Below are 20,701 nucleotides of genomic sequence, written 5' to 3' on the forward strand. Positions count from 1 at the left end.
GAAATTTAAAAGCAGAAGGGAGAAATGCCTGAAAAGAAGTTGTGGTGGATGCCTGAAGGTGGGCAGCTAATTTCAAGGAAAACGACATACAAATAGAAACAAAGCTGTGTTTGTGGTTTTGAAGTTTTCTTAATCACATCTCCTTCAATGTAAGTATTTTGCCCCTATACATGCACTCACCATTCACTTCCATCACATCTACATCACGTGGTTTGACTTTTCTTAACTCTTAATTTATTTGACTGATATCAAATAGCACCAGGGATTAGAAGTACTTAAAAGGCAATTGCTTATTTGCTCAGATACAGCATTAATGTTCCTTTATATTCTCCTTGTTTCACATTCTCACTACAACAGCATTGGCAAGGAGCTCCTTCTTTTAGGGCATCTTAAGCAGGTGCATGTTTAAAAGGAGTTAAATGACATCATGTATTCCAGTGTCAGATAAAGGAAAGATGTCCTACTGCATGCTGTTCTACAGAGGTAGAAAAGGGATCTCGCTGATGCCAGCAACAGAACGAAAAGAGGAGGGAGAGAAAGGAAAGTCTGAGATGCAGCAGCTTGGAAAAGCCTATCTGCCTGCATCATTTCCCTAAAACTAGAACATTTGCAAATATAGGTAAGTTGATCACAGATTGTACTGGGATATTTATACCATTAATGAATTCCCAGAATAACTAGTCAAAATTCATCTTGAGCACACAAAAACTTGTGCAGAAGCCAACAGGGCACTTCAGTATGCTTGTGTGTGGAAAAGCTCTACAGGGCAGATTGCAGTAAGAGAAGTTATTTCCCAAGAATGTCTCCTTGCCTTATCCTGATGGAGAAGGTAATGTAGTTCTGCCAGTATAAAGCTTAAGAGTTAAGCACTACTCAGAACAGAGCCTACCTAGAGCTAAAGTGAAATAAATCTAACTTTAAAGGAGATAAATCTCCTACCTGGAGATAGTTGACCCCTGCAGAGCAATTACCATTCTGAACCATGAGATATTTTTTTTCTCCTTCCTAAATCTAATCAGGCATGATTCCATTCATTTCCCTAACCCCTGTACCACAATCTAATGAATCCAAAAGAAAAAAGAAAACACCCAAGAGATGGAAGTCACTAGATTTTATTCATCCAGTGAACAAGATGACAAGCCAAGCTTCCTTGGAGTGGCATTAGCACTTCTACTGAGCAATAAGCTCAGACTTTCAGCTTATACGTAAACTTCAGCCTTTTGATCATCTGTATCACACTACACGGTGGTCGTACCTTAGCAGTACACAGACACACCCTGTTGGTTCACCAGGTAGAGCATTTCATGCACACAAGGAGAAAACTCAAGCTATCTGTGCCTTCACTGACTCTACAGAGAAAATAAGTATGCTGGAGCGGATTAGTTAAATGGAGGGATCACATCTACTGAAATGAGTATATACAGTCCATGGGTCACAATAAGAGAAACTCAGCATATTTAAAGTCTTTTGAAACTAACTAACTAACCAAATAAATGACAACATTTTGGCCTCATTCTCCCCACTCCTATGGCCTGCAGATTTACTTCTTTCTCTCTTCCCATTCACACAGACCTTCAAAAACTGGCTTGAAAACAGAAAGAAGGATTACTTAGGAAAGCCTTTGTTTGTTATTTTAAATTATTACTCACTCAAAGCATGGAAAAAAAATAATAAGATGATGCTATTTCACACATGTAGAGCAACCACACAGCTCTAATCTAAATCAACTTGTTTAAGTATAAGAACAGAGAACATATAAATGAAGAATTATGATCAAAATGATTTTTCTCTCTGGTGGCATCTGGTTAGGACATTGAATTTTCTTGAACAAAGATACATCTGGTTGATCCATCCTTAATTCCCACTGCAGGGAAGTTCAGGTCAGCTCTATTCTGCACATCTGTTTATGTTAAGAGGATGTATTTTGACAGCAGTAAATTGTGCCTCAAATGGCTCTACAGAGGTGGGAAGCCTCATTTGGTCTTCAAAGTAACCAACTTCCTACAGTAAATTTAAAAACTTAAGTGCTCCAAACCATGAAGGACACCTGCATGTCATTAAGTACTTAATGCTGAGCATACAGCTTTCTGGGTCACCATCTGTTCAGCAAGAGCACCAGCTCTAGCTGCTGTTTCCTATTTCACATGTTCTAGGGTTTCAACTGTCAGTCTTGGTAGCTCAAAATTACCTTAAATTACCCAAAAGGTACCAGGAATGGATCTTCTGTCAGCTATACAAATTGAGAAACAGTGTCCCAAGACAGAACAATTCAGCCAAAGTTCAATCAATATATGTAATGTAAGGGTTAGGAGCTAATCACGATAGCTCATGAGACACATTTCTCTGTTTTATCTACTGCCACCCTTCTAATCTCACCAAGATGTCTGCCTAACTGAATTTATCTTGTTCTGGTAATACTTACTGCTTGTGATGTTTAAGGAAAGTTCTCATTTGCACTAGAAGGTTTGCTATCTAGGCAACTATGCACAAAAGAAAGTTCAAAATTAATATGCTTCCACCTAACAAGCAAATGTTGTTGAAAACTCTCTTTGTAGCAAAGATCTACGTGCACAGAGGTAGAGAGGAAATCTAATCTGCTGTGGAAATCCAAAATGATTGGCCTTGTGCAACCATTTCTCCTTTACAGAATTTTCAGACAAGAGCTTCAGCCCTTTTCAAGTTGAATCTCTCCAGATGGTTCCACTACAGTGATAACATCATTAAATTAGGGAATACTGATCACAGAGACAAAAGAAAAGGAAAAGGGCCTTAATGGTCACTTGGGAAGAATGACCTTTGCGTAAAACAAAGCAGAAGAAAAGGAAACAGGATGCTTGGAGGTCTGGGGAACCGATGAAGGCTGTAACCTCTCTTCATACCGCAGGCTTACACATTCTATTTTTTGACCTCTGTCTTCCCCACTCAAGTTGTATTATACATGAAAACCCAATTCAGGGAATTGTTCTTTGTAGAAAAAATACATATTCTCTGGGAGAGAAAACAAGCATTTTGGGGGAAAAGGTTATTATGGATTTGATGCATCAGAATCTATTAAATAATGCTAGCTATTCTAAGTATAGCTGGTGTTTGAATTAAACTAGATTTTAAAGTTGCTAAGTTCTTTCATTCTTCTCAATGAGATGAAGATCAGCATTTCTCCCAGTTCTGGAACAAAATTTGCTTATCCTCATTCCTAGAAAAACATCCATGAAAGTGCCTCATTCCCATTAGCAAAGGAAGCCAATAAAACCAACACTTTCTTTCTCTCTGATGCATACTTCCTCAGTCCTGCAGAGTTTGGAAGATATCATTACCATAGTGTATTCCCCAAGTAAATGTACGAAACAAATAGAACACATGGGCATAGATATTCTTCTCTGAATTAGCAAGCATATTAGTCAGGGCTTAATATGAGCAACATATTAGTCAGGGCTTAATTGTACAAAGTAAACACTGTAGGTAAAAATTGACACCTAAATTACAGTATTTGTGTATTCCAGTTAAAATTGAAATTCCATAACTTGTTAAACAATGTCACAATTACTATTTTTTAAAACACAAGCTTCTGCAGTATCAGTCTGCTCACATTTCAGCCCTGGGCAGATGAGCAAAAACTCTCCTGTTGAGTCAAAATGAATACTCTTATGCAAAAGCCCCAAATTAGTTTCTTATACCAATATTCTAGAATGCATGACCCCACTTTTACTGCTCTAATAGTAGTGAAAGTACACTAATAGAGTGAAAGCTCTAATAGTGGTGAAAAAGGTGAAATATTAGTTTCATAAGATGAGGGATCCACTACCTTCTAAGAAAGCTTTTGTGAGTTTCATCCTGCCTCTCATCATCTGCACTATAAAACAGCAAATTGGTTTGTAATTGAATTTTTCCTATCACAGCTTTCTCCTGCAAGTTACAGAGGCCTTCAGTAATTGTTATTTTTCTACTCTAAAATATATTTACAATGTGGTTATCTGTTCTTGTGTCTGTCAGACAAACTAAGCTCTTTAAGCCACCAAGCAATCTTTTCCCAGTCATTAGCTTGCTGAAGAGTTTTCGCCTTTTCTTTCTTTTCCTTTCACACCTTCTGAAAACATAGGAATTGATACAGAACACATTTTTCTGTTATCTCTCATCAGCACCATCTCCCTAGTCTGACCATCTCATGTATACGCCTAAGAATCACTTTCAAACATTTCTCCAGAACACTGCATTCAGAGCTCATATGCCCTTGCCTACCATCTATGATCCATAAAATCATCTTTAGTCCAGATATTTTCCATGACATAACTTTCATTCATTCATACAGACCTAGAAAGGACCAGACCATGCTGTGCTAGGAAATTTGCATCTTTATTTTCAGACCTGAAAACACAAGAGGGATAATATTCCTGAGGTACAGACATAAGAACAGGAAGGTTCCCTACCTTTCCCTGGCAACATTCCCCATTTTCAAAATGAGAGAATGAGGTCCTCAGTTGCTTCAGGCTGTTAATAATGATGCCACTGCTCAGTCAGTAATGAATTTTGCAATATTTAGCGTTTTCCTTAAAGCCTAAAGGATAATTCTTCATTAATGTTTAAAAGAAAAACAATGTTCAGTCTTCAGTTTTAAAGATGAATACTTTGAAATGTTACTAATAGGTTGCATTTAAATAATAAAACCCTATGCAGAAGGCCAGAACAAAGAATCCCATCGTTGTTTTGGATTTTCTTCATCTAGCGATTTTTAGGCCAATATCCTGACAGGAAAGGGGGAGGAGTGGGGCTGTCAGTACTTAATTCAATGAGTATAATTACACTGAATTAGTGTTAAGGGGTTTAGAGAAGAAAAAAAATACTATTCCACAGAGTTAATATAAAGTGGGCTTTCATGTACATACAAACTCAGAAGGAGCGAGCTGCTGCCTGCTGAGAAGTAGTTGGGAGCCAGGGGATTGATCAGACTCGGCCAGGCCTTGCTTGAGAAAAAAGCTGCAGTTGTGAATTACTGTAAAGCAGTATTCACATGATTGATGGGTTTACCCCCACCACCACATTTGTTTCAAAGATCCATTTTAGTCTTCTGTGGTGATGGTGGGAATTAACCCTTCTCACGGTGGCTGGCTGGGTCCTACAAGACCAGGCCAAGGCCTATCAGCTCGATGAAGCTTTTATCTTATGTAGCTGTGTGAATGGGAAAACAGGAAAGAGAATGAACTCTCAGATTTCTAAGGAACACCATAGCACCAGCCTCCTCTGACAGTCTGCAGACCATCTGCCATCAAATCAGCTAATTCCTCCACCTTCCTGCAGCACTGTCACAGAAGGAGCTATGCCTCTGATCTCCATTAGACATAGATCCATAACATAACCAGCTATTAAAAAACTCCTAAAATCTTATGAATTGACAGTATGACACAAAGATAGATTTCCATGGAACCCAAATCACACACCTGCTAACAAATCAGCTCACTGCATCTCAGCAGCAGATCGTTTAGCCAGGAACAAACTGTTATTGTCAATGCAAACTGTCTTGTGATATTCTTAGTTTCCAGTAAGGCACTTCACACATGAGTATGATTTCTTTTTCCTTTAAAAAGGGAAAATGAAATCATAATACATATATATATATTAAAAAAAAAAACAAAAAACCACAGCATAGACCATTAAATTCTGTTAGATACACCACACTGGCTGCAGGCAAGTGAAATGCAACCTTCCCACACACAACTCTGCAACTGCACATCATGCTGTCTGCATAATTTCTCCGGCCTTGGACCTCCACAAAACTGCGCTACTTATCCCACAGCACATACTCTGCATTCACATGGCCACATAGAGGAAACATGAAAAAGAAGAAATGATCTGTTGCCACCCCAGTTATCTCCATCATTCCCTACTAGTACACAACAAAGATTTCTTAAATGAGTCCTTCATCCCAGATTGCAGCCCTACCCGCTCTCCCAGGTTTGGCCCTGAGTATAGGGCACAGGAGCACAGCAGCTCTGCTGGCTTTACAATGGACTTTGGTCTAGAGATTATCTCTGTCTTGCCTTGGTTTTGTCATGGCACAGTATGTCAATTTTCTGTCCTCAGGTTTAGCATGCCTTGCATCTATCTGCTTTCACAGTCTTGTCTTGGGTACCACTTTCATCTGTTGTGATAGCTATGGCAGATGTCAAAGGAATCACAAATGCCAAACCCAAGTGATACAAGCTATATCCACTTTTTTTTCCTTAAAAAAAAAAAAAAAGCTGTCCAAATGGGCAGATGCTGATGTAACACCAAATGCTGTCACACACACATTACAGCCTCTACATGCTCAATTCTCAACTGAAGTTACAAGTTCTCAGGCCAAAACTTGTCACGTCTGACAGCATCCAGTTGCGAAATTAGCTCACGTGCAACAAAGTCATTTGAAATCAATATAAACAAGGACCTGAACTCATCTTTCCAGAGATTAATGGGCTACTGGTGAATTCTCAACTTCCTCTGCAGCATGTAGTAATTGCTGTCAGATCTTCTGCTATATTCTCCATTGCTTCCAAAGTTTATGAGTGCATTTTATTAGCCACAAAGAACAGCATGTTTCTTTTCTCTATGAAGAACTTCCTCAGTTTCAGAAGATCTGTTCAATCCGTCAGGATTACTTTGACACTTACTGTGCTTGTGACCTCGGTCCCTGTGATTTTCAAGTTCTACAAGTGTACCTTCTGTTCCCTCAGGCAAAGAGGAAAACAGGAGAATTAGACCAATGGCCGCTGTTGTGGCACCTCACACAGCTGCACACCATCTGTAAACCACATGTATTGAAAATGACCCTATAAGACAGACTAACGAATTCTCTTTTGGCCAGGGGGAACACTGGAACAGCAGTGTACACTGGCATTACCAGTATGCTGATTTGACACCGTTGTGTCAGCAGAGCTGTCAAATCCCACAGGCCTACGGCACAAAGCTCATGGCTCACCCCAGTGCCAGTAGGCCAGCGGTCTTTGTTGTTTCTACCTGTCAAATGAAAAAAAAATCTTTCCATTGAGCTCTGAGTCACTAAGCACACTGTTCCCTCCCCCACCAATTCCCTTAACTGTGCAGTTCAGTCCAGCAGCAATAGCAACTAGAATGTAGACCACAGGTGTGCTGTTAAGAAAAGTCAAGTTATTCAACTTCCAAAGCACAGTGGAGTACCATAAAAAAAAAAAAAACAAACAAACAAACAAAAAAAAACCAGACATCTTTTCCTCCTCATTCAACCTAAACAACAGTTTACTTTAAACAGAAGCTACTTGTCACTCCTTGGGTTTTTTTCACTTGCCACATTCAGAGCCAATGTAGGCAAGTGATCTAAAAGCCTAGTCAGGGAGACACACCAAATCAGCTGTAACCTCAATTGGCTTCTGCTCCTGCTGATACTTTGTGTGCTACAGCAAAAGCCATAACACATTTAGAGCTGCATGGTGACAAGCAGTACTAAGCCTTTGTGCCCATTCATAGCACCCTACATAAAAGCCACTTGAGCTCATCAAGAATGAGAACGAGCTCTTTCTTAAGCCCAACCCAATCCAGTTAACAGGCTTATATGGAAATGCTGAGAGACAGGGCTTACAAGTGGCTATGGACCTAACTCACAAACAGTTTTTCTGAAAATTAAGAAAGTGTATGGCACTCAGATAAGACTCATAACCATCTCTTTCTTCTCTCTCTACTCTTTTACAGGAATAAAGGCAACAATACAAGGAAAAGCATAAATGACCTTTGCGATTAGTAATCATTACTACTTGTATAAATCTTCTTCCACTTGCGTATCTACTTCTGTTGTGTATCCTGTTAAATACAGAAGTAACATTTCTGTCTTCCTTATCAGTTAACCTTCCAGTCCTATTCTTGGTATAAGCTTGTGTAAGTTGATTGGCTTCAGCTAGAGGTGCCAGTATCCGCTAAAATAGACAGAAGATGCACTCAAGTATGCTTGTTGTGGCACTACTTGGTGACAATACTGACTCTATCTGTGCAGAGAGATGCAAGCTGGGGAAGACATTGCTTCTGACATTTGTCTAAGAGCAAATGAGTGGGTGGATAAGCACAACCCTCACCACCGTGACCACAGACAGTGTGAGGTAGATCCAAAATGATGGATGCAAAAAAAGATGCCTGCCATTCAGAAAGCTGAAGATATGCTTTGGGATTCATTACTGAAAATAATAATAATAATAATAATAATAATAATAATAATAATAATAATAATAATAATAATAATAACAACTTAAAGGAAGCTGTAAGCTCAAAACTTTCATTTTACATTATAAGAAAAAAAAAATGGGGGTGAGGAGGGACAGGGGGAGGAGGTGAACACATCAGTTTTGTTCAGGATATTTTTGATTGTGGGAGCTAAATAAAAGACAGTAAGTATGAATGTTACTAACAGAATTTAATTTAAACATCCTCTATGAGACATAGGGAGACTAAGTCAGCATCAGATTAATTGAACACAATCAGACTTAAGGGAAAATGGGCAGTTTTCACAGCATATTCCAACTTTGACAACATATTTGTTTCAAATATTTGTCCATTTACCACAGCTGGAAAGCATCAGGGCATAAAATTAGACATATGAGAGCGCAATCAGCTCACATTTCTGGTATCACAGTTTCCTGGAGCACAATTTTTTCAAGTGTTAATGATAAAAAAGGCAGTAGCCCAGAAGGGATTAATGACAAACTATATAGCAAATACAAATCACAGTAAACCTATTTGATATTTATATTACATATGTATGCATATTTATAGATGTATTTAGTTACTTTGATGGAATTAAATTGTGCCTTTAACTCATTCAAAGCTTGCAAAAGAGTAGTTTGTCTTAAACAATAGAAAACTGACTCAGGAACTGGGGCCAAATTTCTAGACTGATTTCCAAAATAAGAAAGAATTACCACAGTTACAATGTATTTCCATCGGATGAAAATGTAGTATTGTCTCTCATTTTTTTGGAACCCGCACTCTATCATGCCTGGGAGATTGTTGCCAGTCCTAAGAGAACCAGACTTCAAGTACAATATTTAAGAGTCACTTCCTTATTAAAGGAAATATTGAAGGAAACAGGAAGAATGAGAGGACTGAGCACAGATATTACGAAAGGATGCCAAACTGCAATTGCTGATTATACTATTATACTTCTGGCCACTCAGAAAAAGTGGGAAGGAATGACAAAGAATTTATCCACTCACCCAGTGCCCTTAAGAAAAATAAATAAATATATGGAAATCCAGCCCAAGTGAAACTAATGGAAGAGAACAACTCTGGCAGCTGAGATGTAAAATGGAGATCAAAAGGTCCAAGAGCAAGGTTGAGGAACAAGGAGGCAAACACATAGTGACAAGTAATAAGGCATTCCTTAAGCACATGGGAAAGTGGAACACCAGAAAATCTGGTGGGACCTGAAAACTACCAGAATGCGAAGAATTCACTTAGGGAAGAAAAGAAGATTGCAGAGAAGCTAAATGGCTACTCTGGTTCAGTTTTCAGTTCAAAGCAGGCAACAGAGATGCATGCCCTAAAGTTATACAAGGAATGAGCTTCAGGCAAAACTACCAGGTAAAGTTGGGGAAAATAAAACAAAACAAACAGTTTAGGAAATTTGATTGCACTGTTTTTCATAAAGATGAATCACATCCCTAATTTCCAATAATCCTCTAAAAATCCTGGCTACTCATCACTAGATGTAAGTTGCTTAGATTTCCAGACTTTGAAAAAAGCTATTAGGATAACTTAGTAAACAAAGGATAAGAGATAAGGTCCATTATTCTTTTAGTATTAGTCAAGCAACTGAGAATCCCATGTCAAGAACAATATTAAGTTCTTTGTATAGAAGGGTGGTAGTGTCTGGAGAATCAGCCTAGGACCAGTATTGATGTATGCATTTATGTAGCATTTGAAAGGAATAATGAAAATGAAGGTAGTGAGCTGTACTGCTCATACAAAACAGACTGGTCCTAAATATGGAAGTCCTTGTCCTCTCTCATAATTATACAAGCAACTGGATAACACAAATATCAGAAAAAAGATCACAATGGACACTGAATCTTTCAGAAAATGCTTAGCTTTCAATTTCTTCTCCTCATTGTCTTTTAATGTATGCATATTATACTTCTTGTTAGACATCATGATCATCTGAAAGTCATAAATAAATAGTATCATGGGACATAGCAAAAGCTTGCTGTAACTAGTCTTTCTATGTCAGTAGAGATAGACACCCTGGGCAGCTTGATATAGTGGGTGGCAAACCTGACCACAGTAGACGGTTGGAACTGGATGCACTTTAAGGTCTCTCTAACCCAAACCGTTCTGTGATTCTATGAATACAGGACTTGACTTACGGTTTCCATTCTCTCAGTACCCATTAAATACTATACACATTCACACACAGACTAGATTATCACTGACCTGAAATAGAAATCCTGGTTTCAGTAACTAAAGAATTTCCATGTAAAAATATGGGAGAAAAGAAGATTGCAGAGAAGCTAAATGGTTACTCTGGTTCAGTTTTCAGTTCAAAGCAGGCAACAGAGATGTGAAATATTTGAGGTTCAAATTTTATTGTTACACCTAACTTACTATTCACAAACTTTTCCTGCTTTAGGTTTTTTTTTTGTTTGTTTCAGAATTCCCTATTAAAATGAGAAATTCCCACCTACAATTACTTGAGAAATCTCAACTGGCATAATCCCAGCTAGAGCTGGAGCCTTATTGCACATGCTGGAAGTGTCAATACAGAAAGAAAGGAAGTTGTCATTTATAGTACGTGTTGTGCAATTGGAAAGTCTAAAATTAGATAACACATTTGTGAGTTATCTCTACAGTTTGGAAAGTATCTCCAAACTGAGAGAGGCTTCTGATATGTATGTAAAGCACAGTACTGGGGTAAAGCAGCTACATATGTAATTTTTTCTGCATTAAAAATGCTCAGTCTCCATATCCACTCAATCTACTGCTGCTGTGCTTAGCACAAGGGAGAGTTTCAATTACAGGACTACTTCTTGGTAGATATAAATAATTCAAACTAAACAACGGTACACAGCAATTAAATGAGAATACATGCTGTAATATTCTACCATCGCTTCTCAGTCCTTTCCTTGTACAGCAGTATTCAAAGTCCAGCCTTTTACAAGAACTTTCACAGATATCAGCTGCATTTGGGCACAGATGAGGAGACAAAGGAAGGCCAGGATCATTTTTCACTTTATGCTATTGAATAAATGGATATATTTGTAAATATTATCTCAATTGCACAATATTAAAATGTTCCAATTTTGTAAATAGCCTCAAAGTAATTTTCTAGGTCGAAATTATGAGTAGGAGAAAGGAGTTTCACCCACCTTTCACTATCCTGTTTAAACCTTGTATATTTTGATCACAAAACTATTACCAATTCTGCAGTTTGTTAGGGGCTCCCCGCTTCGCCACACTCTGGATTTCATGCGGCTTTACAAAACCACTTCAAATGTTAAACAAAGAAGCTTTCTCCCTTCAAAGGTAAAAACTGAAACAGAGGCTGTTCTCAGTGGGCAGACGGCGGGTCCACTTCTCTTCAGGTGTAAGTCTGAACCTTTCAGCGCTAAAAGGTATGCTGTGACAGGTTTGAGCAACGGCTTATGCTTGGCCCACAGTATGTTGAAGTTATTACACAGTTATTAATGTTGATGGTCAGAAATTTCCAACAGAAAGTCTTCGTTACTAATGCTGATGTACTGAAGTTTACATTAGCTCTCCAGTAGTTCAACTTCTAACATAAAATGCTTACGTAGTTCATGGATAAGCAGATTTTCAGAATGATATAAAGTGAGACTGTGAAAGGCCCCACAATAAAAATACTGTTCTGAAAATTATCACAAGAGATTTTGTCCCAACCCACACCTAAAAGGTGTGCACATAAACATGTACAGTATCAGAAGAAACTTCTATTTGAGCTGTGTTAATCTTCTAGATTACAGCATTGATTCAGCGAAGGTTTCAAACCCATCTTTACTTTTCTTTGTCTAAGTAATCCCCTTGTTCTCCGTGAAATAACTCATGACACACAAAGCTGTTGTAATGCATAAGATTTGCAAAGATTTTAGTTTAAATTACAAGTGACTGAGAGAATAGACTGAACTCTCTTAAGACACTGACACACCCCTATAATCCAAATGTCCACTCAGTAATAATGAGCTCAATACGCAAATTAAACTCAGACTCCCATTAAAAGCCAGGTGAGCGGAGCTACCTTTTCCTCCTTCATCACCCCATAAAGTCGGTTTCTATACTATTTTGCCAGTACAGGGAAATTCTTAGATGCCAGATTCAACATAGCTACCCTTATTTTCACAATCCATAGTCCCTGCAACTTCTTATAAATCCTCTGCTGGTGAAGGATTTATTGATGATTATTAGCAGAAGAAAAAGTGAGAGCAATGTTTAGGCTCCCCTAAATTCAGTAGGTTTTTGGCCAAACATACAGTGACTGGCTCCCCAAGAGCTTTTCTTTTTTCCTTCCTTTTGCTGCCTGAGTAAGCCTAGAAGAGGAGGCAGCTTGCAGCCCGGCAAGTATGCTAATGCCATATCAAACTAACTGCCATGCCAACAGCAATCACACACACGCCTGCTCGCACATTTCTGCCAAATAATCACTTAAGCAAACATCAACTACGGAGATTAGCGAAAGCATCTGACAACATGCAAATCAGGCAAGAAACATGGACTGAAGGAACAGCTTAACAGAGTGAGGATTTAATAAGTGAAATGTGAGGAAGTTCCTGGATCAAAACTTACTGTGTTTCTGGAAGATTTCAGAAAATCCTTTGTTGGCCTTGGAGGGACAGCTAGTAGATTTTTTTTCCACTCCTTAGTCCCTACTGCATATCAGCTGCACCCAGGCAGGCTTCTAATAAAAGCAAATGACTCTTTCTCAGACAAAAAGATCTTTGTGACCTCTGGGAACACAGCAATCCAAACAACCAAGCAAGCAGTCAGGTGGCACAAACTACTGGGAAGCAATCAGAGTATCTCAGAGGCCTTTCGTCAGCATCAGAAGCAAAACTAAGACTCCACAATAGATGACTGGTTTTTTGTGAAAAAAATCAAAGGCAAACCACCTTAGGTAGACCAACAAGTTCAAACTATTTTCCTACTAAACTTAAGGCAGATTATCAGAAAAAGTCATTTCATTTACCTTTTACCTACTAAAATGTACACCACTCCAAATGCACTCAATGAAAGCAATGTTTCTGCTGCAAGAAATATGAGAACAGTCACTACTTTTCATCAGCATTATTACACATTTAAGAATTTATCAGTCAAATAAATATATAAACATGCTTTCTAAATTTTAGGCTGAATTCTATAGCCAATCTTCAGAAGAAGTTCTTGCTGAAGCCTCAACTTTGTCTGAATAATGATTGGAGGATGTGTTCCAGTATTAGTATTCATCTTCACTTAACAGGAAGAATATGATTTAGTGAGCTGGAAAAGATCTGAGTATGGAAACAGAAGTTCAGTTGTCCCAAAACAGACAGAGATGAACTGCCAAAATACTGCAGGGACAGCATTGTAATAGAGATGCCATCTTTCTTACTGGTTACATCCAAGTCCCCTCCTGTACCACTTTCAAAAAAATATATATATATACATATATATATATACACACACATATATATATGTAAAAGATGTATATACATATACATCTTTTCTTTAACATCTAGAAAAGTGCCTAGAAGAGCACGGTAGACACCTTAACAGGTATTTTGAGCAAATAACACTTTTCCCTTTGTTGTTTGCAGGACATCATAAGACTGTTAAAAACAAACAAACAAACAAACAAACAAAAACTCAATAAAATACTTGTTTTTATTAAAAAGATTTTGATATGGAACTACCTATATTTCTGTCACAGATTCTCTAGACTGTAGGCCTTCTATTTCAGACTACAGAAGGGCATGTACATTTGTGTCACATTCCTAGGGTTGTTCTGCACTTTGAGGTACATAACGTGTGAAAGGTAGAGCGGAATGAATGGATAAAGAGCCACGTTTTACCAACAATATAGCTGAAACAAGGTTCCTTAAATTCAGTAGTCATCTTTGGATGGCAATGAATTAATTCAATTTTCCCCAGGACTCCAAGAGACATAATCCAAGAACAAAATAGATGTATGCCTGACATTCCGTAGAACTGAATTTGAGAAGACAATTCAAGTCACATTTATTGTTTGTGATCAGATAAGAACATCCTGACTTCCATAGGTATCTATATATTTACTGCTTGTTTCATCAAAGAATTCTTCATGTCTTGAAAGAATACCTGTTGAACATGATTACCTAGTTTTTACCTTTCTAATCCCTAGGGACAGTCTAATGCAACAGGCTATGAAGGTAGCAAATAGGATGATGAAGTCAGCAGCAAAGTGGTCTGTTCTCCTTTACAGGCTTGTAAGGAAGAGACAAACTGTCCACTCCAGCCTAAAAAATAAACTTTTTCAACCTTGCTGCTTACGTGGTGCCTGTCTCTACCACCAGCTGGACCAGCCCCACTAAGACCCAAGAGTATTATCACAGGTAAAGAGGGGCTTGTTGAAGGAAAGAAGAGCACACACTTAGCCTCCTCCTTCTTCTCAGTTGTTCTGCTGCTGTTTTACTCCTGCTGCTAAATGGAAAACTTGTACTGACGGTGGGTTGCTCCAATAGTATTTGGAGACAGCAAAAAAATCAATTTCAATTACAATATTGCCTAGCTGCAGACCTGTGCCAAAACAGGAATTTGGACTGAAGTATTAAAGAATTTCTCTTTATCTTCCCTCTCTACAGGAACCTGAAAAGGTTATCATGTACGATTAAACAAGGGAAGTTTACAAGAATCATGGGAAGTCTACAGAAACTTAATGTGGAAGGGCAGTTTTTGTAACATGTTTGTGGAACATTCAATGAGCTTCAGTAGCGCTGGCGGGCTTCGGAGGAGTGAGGTCCATTTTAATATTGTGCTTCCTTGTTTATTAAATGATGATGAACTGGAGTCCCAAGCATTATTTAATTTCAGAAGCTATTTTTATCAGAAAATCTCCAATTCTTGAGGCATTCTTCCACTCTGCCTGTACCCCTCCTTTGCAGCTGCCACTGAATCAATCACATTCACCGAGCAATGTGTCAGATTTTACTCAGCATAAGGAAATCAGATTTTGCCTCATGTGGAATTAACTCCACTCCTCACCTCCTGAGGTTGATGTAGAGAAAACAGAATCTGCTATTCAAGGAAGGCAAGGAAAGGCAGAGGCTTTTGGAGAGGAGGAGGAGGCAGGGTGTGAAATCACCTGACTGCATCAGTAATGCATCCAGCTTTTTTATATTCGCATTCCCTCTTCTCATCTTCCATGAAAGTGCCTATGGCTGTGTTCTTTCAACCTTTGCTCTGAAAGATGTTAAAAAGCAGTCTGCAAGATTATTTCAGTCACTCTCACATATAAAAGCAAGCAGAGAAGTTAGAAAGGTCTTAAAAATAAATAAATAAATAAATTTTAAAAAGCACCACCTCTCCCCCAACATTCAACTATTCATATTTTATTATAAACATAAATCATCATGGTGCCACTGCAGGAGGTACTGCCAAATATTTTAAATAGTTCAATGATTCAATTCTTTGGAATAACTTAAGGTTTGAGTGCATTGGTCAGTAGAGTGTCTAATTTCATAAAAACCCTTTCTAGCATCTTAGGATAAGCCTCTACTGAAAAACTGATCTACTTTCATACTATCATGTCAAACATCACCCACAACAAGATGTTTTATGCCTTGAAGGTCCTTGGTTTTTTACTAGTAAAAAGACTACTGAAGCTTGAATAGGGTCTGAAAAGTAATAATGAATTTGGCATCATAGATGCAGCTCTTCTGGCAACATGGAGCAAACAAAATTTTAAGCAGCAAATTCCATACTGACTGCCAACTCTTATTTCATATATTAGATCAAGTCCATGTTAAAAATAGTGAGATAAAAGAGTTCCTCCAGTTCATGACAACCTCAGCTGATACAAGATCAATGGTTTTCAAAGCATATTTAATTATATAAAATTAAAAACAAACAAACAAACAAAAAGAGGACAAAACACACACAAAACACAATAAAAACAATACAACAAAACACTCATCTACTTGTTTTTATTTAGTTTGTATTACTGTTGGCACAAATAGCATCATTTGGAATTTAAGAAGCCTTCTCTGAGCTTGCTTGGTTGATGTTGTGTCAATCCACAGATACAGTTGCATTGCTTCTCACCCAACTAATAAAGCTCTGCGGGCTATTGTGATAAAATGCAAAACTTCCCCATTACAGTAAACATTGCTCACTCCCTTTGTTTCATTTTCCCACTTTCCTGCTGGAGAGAACTGATGTGAGAGGACAGACACAGATTTCCCCCAAATCTCCTGAAATGCATATTGAATATCTGACAATGCCCACTTTTCTGTTTTCCTCTGCATGGCTCCATCAGAGAGAACTCCCTATGCATTCAAAGGAGCACAATAGATAATGATTTCCAAAGCATTAACTTGGAGCTATTGAGACTTAGATGTTTTCAAATACATCTATTGTGTACAAAAGATTCTAGATTACCCCAGTTACTCTAGAAGACTCTTTTTTCCCTTTCTCAAAACATCCATTCCTTGAACCATCCCTGGAGTGCATTATTGGGGCTGATTCCTTAGTGCAGCGAGTTCCATCAGTCAAAGCTCAACAGATTCAAATAATATCAGGATATGGATATAAATTAGTGAGACAGACCCTAAATAGTTTTGACAGGTTTAGTAAGTATATATAGCGACACAGAATGCTATTCCTGCTGTCAGACATCAATATGTAGACAGAAGATTGGGGGCACCATGGAAACTCAGTGACATAAGAGTGGTATTGATTGGACAGAAAATGAGGCTGCAATTTAAGCTTAAGGCTGCCAGTGATGCCAAGAATGGAGAATGACCTCCAGCAGTGAATTTTCAGCATAAGCTCCCTGTGAACGAGCCAGTCCAAGAAGGATAAATCAGGGACAATCTCACCAGGGATATGGGTCGACCAAATGCAGACTACCCTAAGCAGATGAGAATCACTGTGTGTGTGCGTGCGTTACAGTGACCTAGTTTGTTCAAAGACAGCATTTTGAATGGTTTATTATAAAGAGACTTGAAACAAAGAGACTTCCTCAATTAAAGTCCTGAAATGAATCCTCTCAATGAAAATGCTTTTGATACACTGATCAGCAAGAGGTTGTAAATATCGAAGCAAAGCTTGCATTGTTAAAAACCAGTTCCCACAGAAAACACCACTGTTACAGTATAGGTAATGAGGCCCCCTGAACAGAGCGTTAAGTTGCATGAGCAATGTCCATTCCAAACCTAATGCCCCAGTGTTCTACTTGAACATACAATAATCCTATTTCCTGCTGCAAAAAAAAATGCACTCAAATAGAGCAAGAGTTGAGTGACTGTAAAAGACTTTTTAATTATCATCTGAGGACTCTGGAATAACCGCCCCTAACATGAAAAAGAAACATATGACTTGAAAAAGAAGAACCATGCTGGAACCATGAATGTCACAAGTCAGCTAAGTAATAAAACACGCCAGCAAGGAAAAGATGAACCTACGCAAAACATACATTAGCACAGGTGAGTCCTTAGTGCCAGTTGGAGTGTAGTGGAATACAGGTATATGGTACCAGGATACCACTATGTTTTATATTACTGTAGCCAAACCAACATAGCTGGCAAAGATATATCAGCTACAGAGTGAATCTCAAAGAACTGTTGATTAGCAGCGGGATAACTGCAAGAAGTATGCTTTAGTCAGGCCGTCTCTGCACTACAGACCAAGAATAACCTGTTGGAAGAAGAAATATTTGTTGCTAACTTCCATTTTTTAATCTTAGATTTTGCTTTGAAGCATGCTAAAATCAGTAAGCTTCTCTCCTTCAATTTCACCCAAAGCTCCATAAGTAATAACTCATCAAAGAGTTCAGTGTAAGCTGGAGATGGGTATATTAGATCCTTAGATCCCCTCATTTTCCTTCTCTTTAAGGAAAAACCTCTGAATTACACAGCAGGTTTTTTGTTGCTGAGGCTTTTTTGTTTGTTTGTTAGTTTCGTTTATCATTTCCAATGAAGTACCTTCTCCACTCACTTCTACATTTTCACCTCTATACCAAATTAATAGTTTTTGTCACAGATATTCACATTCCCTTATCCTTTCATAGGTTATTCTTTTCAGAGTTTTTTTTTTTCTCTTCTGTTTTATTTCCAGGCTGTTTCTTTTCAGGGAGGAAACAGAAATACATTTGGGAAAAAAAAAAAAAAAAAAGAATAAGTTTGCTTTGTACACCAGCTCAAGCACATCGTCTTGAAAACATAAAGCACAAGAATTTCTTTACCATGACTTTTCTTGTACCTTTCCCTCCTCCCTCTGTTCCTTCTCTATTGCTCCCTAATGCAACCAAAGTTATACACTTACTCTGTTGACCAAAACATTGAACTTCTTTGCTAAAAGCTTAGAATAGTCATGGCCAAAGGGTAACAAAGGAAATGACAGCAAGTTCAAGAGCTGATGGTAGTATTCTTCCACTGTACTACAAGCCATTTAGAGTAAATAGGATCTACTTTAAAAACATACCACTATCCATAGCTGCAGAGTTATCTCACAGAGAAGGATTTAACACGTTGCAAACGTTTCCACAATGCTCCTAAGAACCAGTTAGTCTATACTGTAATCCAGCTTCAGAGTAAACTGCTGAACTAACACACAGTAGGCATTCACAACCAAAGTGGATCACTTGCCATGCAGAAGAGATAGGTATATGACACCCACTGGCTATATAAAAAGTGTGGGAGAATCCGTTTTCTGAATAGAAGAAAACTGTATTTTTAATGGGACTTTCTCCCCACCCATCCCTCCAGAAGAAAGAGAACACAAACTAACAACAGTAGCTATAAATAAATCAGCACTAGTTAGATTCAGTTGTTTCTGCGGGAGAAAAGTAGAAATAAGGCTAAGTACAACGGAAAATATAATAGCAATAGAGAGTAGTGCTCAGGCCGACGGTACAATGCAACCTCGGTTATCCAGTCTCAGTCGGGACACTCCTGGCACAGAGCACCTGGAAGCTGCAGGAGTTCTGCTGCCCTGGAATCACTGCTCCCCTTCTGTCCTCTCAAATTGGATCAGCCAGAGAACTCCTGTTCCCTTCTCTGCTGTGTCACGTCCCCTCACCACCCCTCTCCTTCTTTATCCTCTTTATCGCTCCCACATCCCGACACATCCCCATCCCGAATCGAGCGGCCAAACGCACGTGCGATCCCGAAGCACCCCACCACCCCAGAGCAACCCCAGACTTCAGCCCCAACCTGCCCCTCTGCCAGGTGTTCCCCAATCACCCCCGGGGCGGGGAGATCAGAGGAGACAAGGAAGTATCAGGGAGAGTCCCTGGGAGCGGGGTGAGAGGGGGAAGCGCTTCGCATCTCGCCCGAAGGAGCGGGCTCGGGGAGCAGCGTCCCTCTGGCAGCCCCTGGCAGCCCTCGCCGTCCCCTCGGACTTACTTCGGGCGGCGAGAAGCGCTTCTCCCGCAGCAGTAAGGGGCGAGCCGCGAGCGTCCCTGGTGCGCGTCGGGTGCTGCTGGTGCTGCGGGTGCTGCCGGCGATGCGGCTCCGCTTCCCCACGGACCTTCGACTCACTCCCCTCTTCTCCCGCGCCCCGTCTCTCTCTCCCGCTGGAGATTTCTTCCCTGAGATTTTTATACTGGAGGCAGGGAACCTGATCCTCGCTTTGACTCGACAGAGCCCGGGCTGCGGCGAGCCGCCGAGAGGAGGGAGGCAGAGGCAGGCGGGCGCCGGGGCAGAGCTAGCGGCCGCGCTGCCCCCTCGTGTGATGATGCGGCGGGGGCGCGCCGTCGGGCGGGTCACCCGCGGGGCAGCCTCGCCTCCACCGCCCGAGGGGGGTGTAGGGGGGCGGGACGGGGCCGCTCCGCCCGCACACCGGGTCCCGGGGAGCCCCCGCTGAGGGAAGAGTGTTCTCCGCCCGCACCGGGACCGGACAGTGCCCTCCCTGCCTGCCCCTCCACTCTCAGCCTTGCTTGAGGCTACAGCCTCCTAATGGGCACCAATTGGATCTTGCCTGGAGAGGACTTGGCTGGCAGGAGCACGGGGAGCTCTAATTCTACTTGCAGTGTCCCACTTAGACTTGGACTGGAAATACTGGGTTGTGGGGGGAACAGCATCTAATTTCAGCCCTAGCTGAAAATGCCACAAGAACAGCTTTTCTCGTGGCATTCAAATACTTCTGGTTACTGGAGTTATATCAAGGTTTCCACTTTTTTTTTTTTTTTTTTTTTTTTTTTCCCCCCAAGTTTTCCAACTTCTAGGTTCATTACATGCATTGAATAAGAATGTACCCCCAACCCACAGCTTGGTTTAGAACAAAGTGGACTTGTTCCAAAGTCCAGGCAATTTCTGTCTAATTCCTGATCCCCAGAGCAATTCTCTCTCTCGATTTGAAAGACTGAGTCCATTGACTGCTTGGGTCTCAGCTTGCGTCTCCTGCTCCAGGTCTGCACAGAAATCCAGTTCAGATTCCTCTCCTGTTTCCAGAGGAATGAGCTAAAAAAGTAATTTGTCTGGCACCGTACGCATTGCATCATCTAACACCTACCATCTGTGACAATGGA

General features: G+C 39.8%; 1 protein-coding gene across 2 annotated transcripts in view; it reads right to left on the minus strand.

Annotated features, from left to right (window-relative positions):
* The window catches only part of PTN (pleiotrophin), a 67,032-nt gene extending 47,134 nt beyond the window's left edge, over window positions 1-19,898 (minus strand). Inside the window, exon 1 of one of the 2 annotated variants that reach the window (XM_015866610.2) lies at window positions 19,578-19,898. The gene's annotated coding sequence lies outside the window, so the exon portion shown is untranslated. Of the gene's footprint in view, window positions 1-12,786; window positions 12,806-19,577 lie in introns of those variants that run through there. The other variant, XM_015866621.2, reaches the window with a different exon arrangement.
* Window positions 19,899-20,701: the final 803 nt, after the last annotated feature.

This window comes from Coturnix japonica, chromosome 1 (assembly GCF_001577835.2).
Source record: "Coturnix japonica isolate 7356 chromosome 1, Coturnix japonica 2.1, whole genome shotgun sequence".
NCBI classification, from domain to species: domain Eukaryota; kingdom Metazoa; phylum Chordata; class Aves; order Galliformes; family Phasianidae; genus Coturnix; species Coturnix japonica.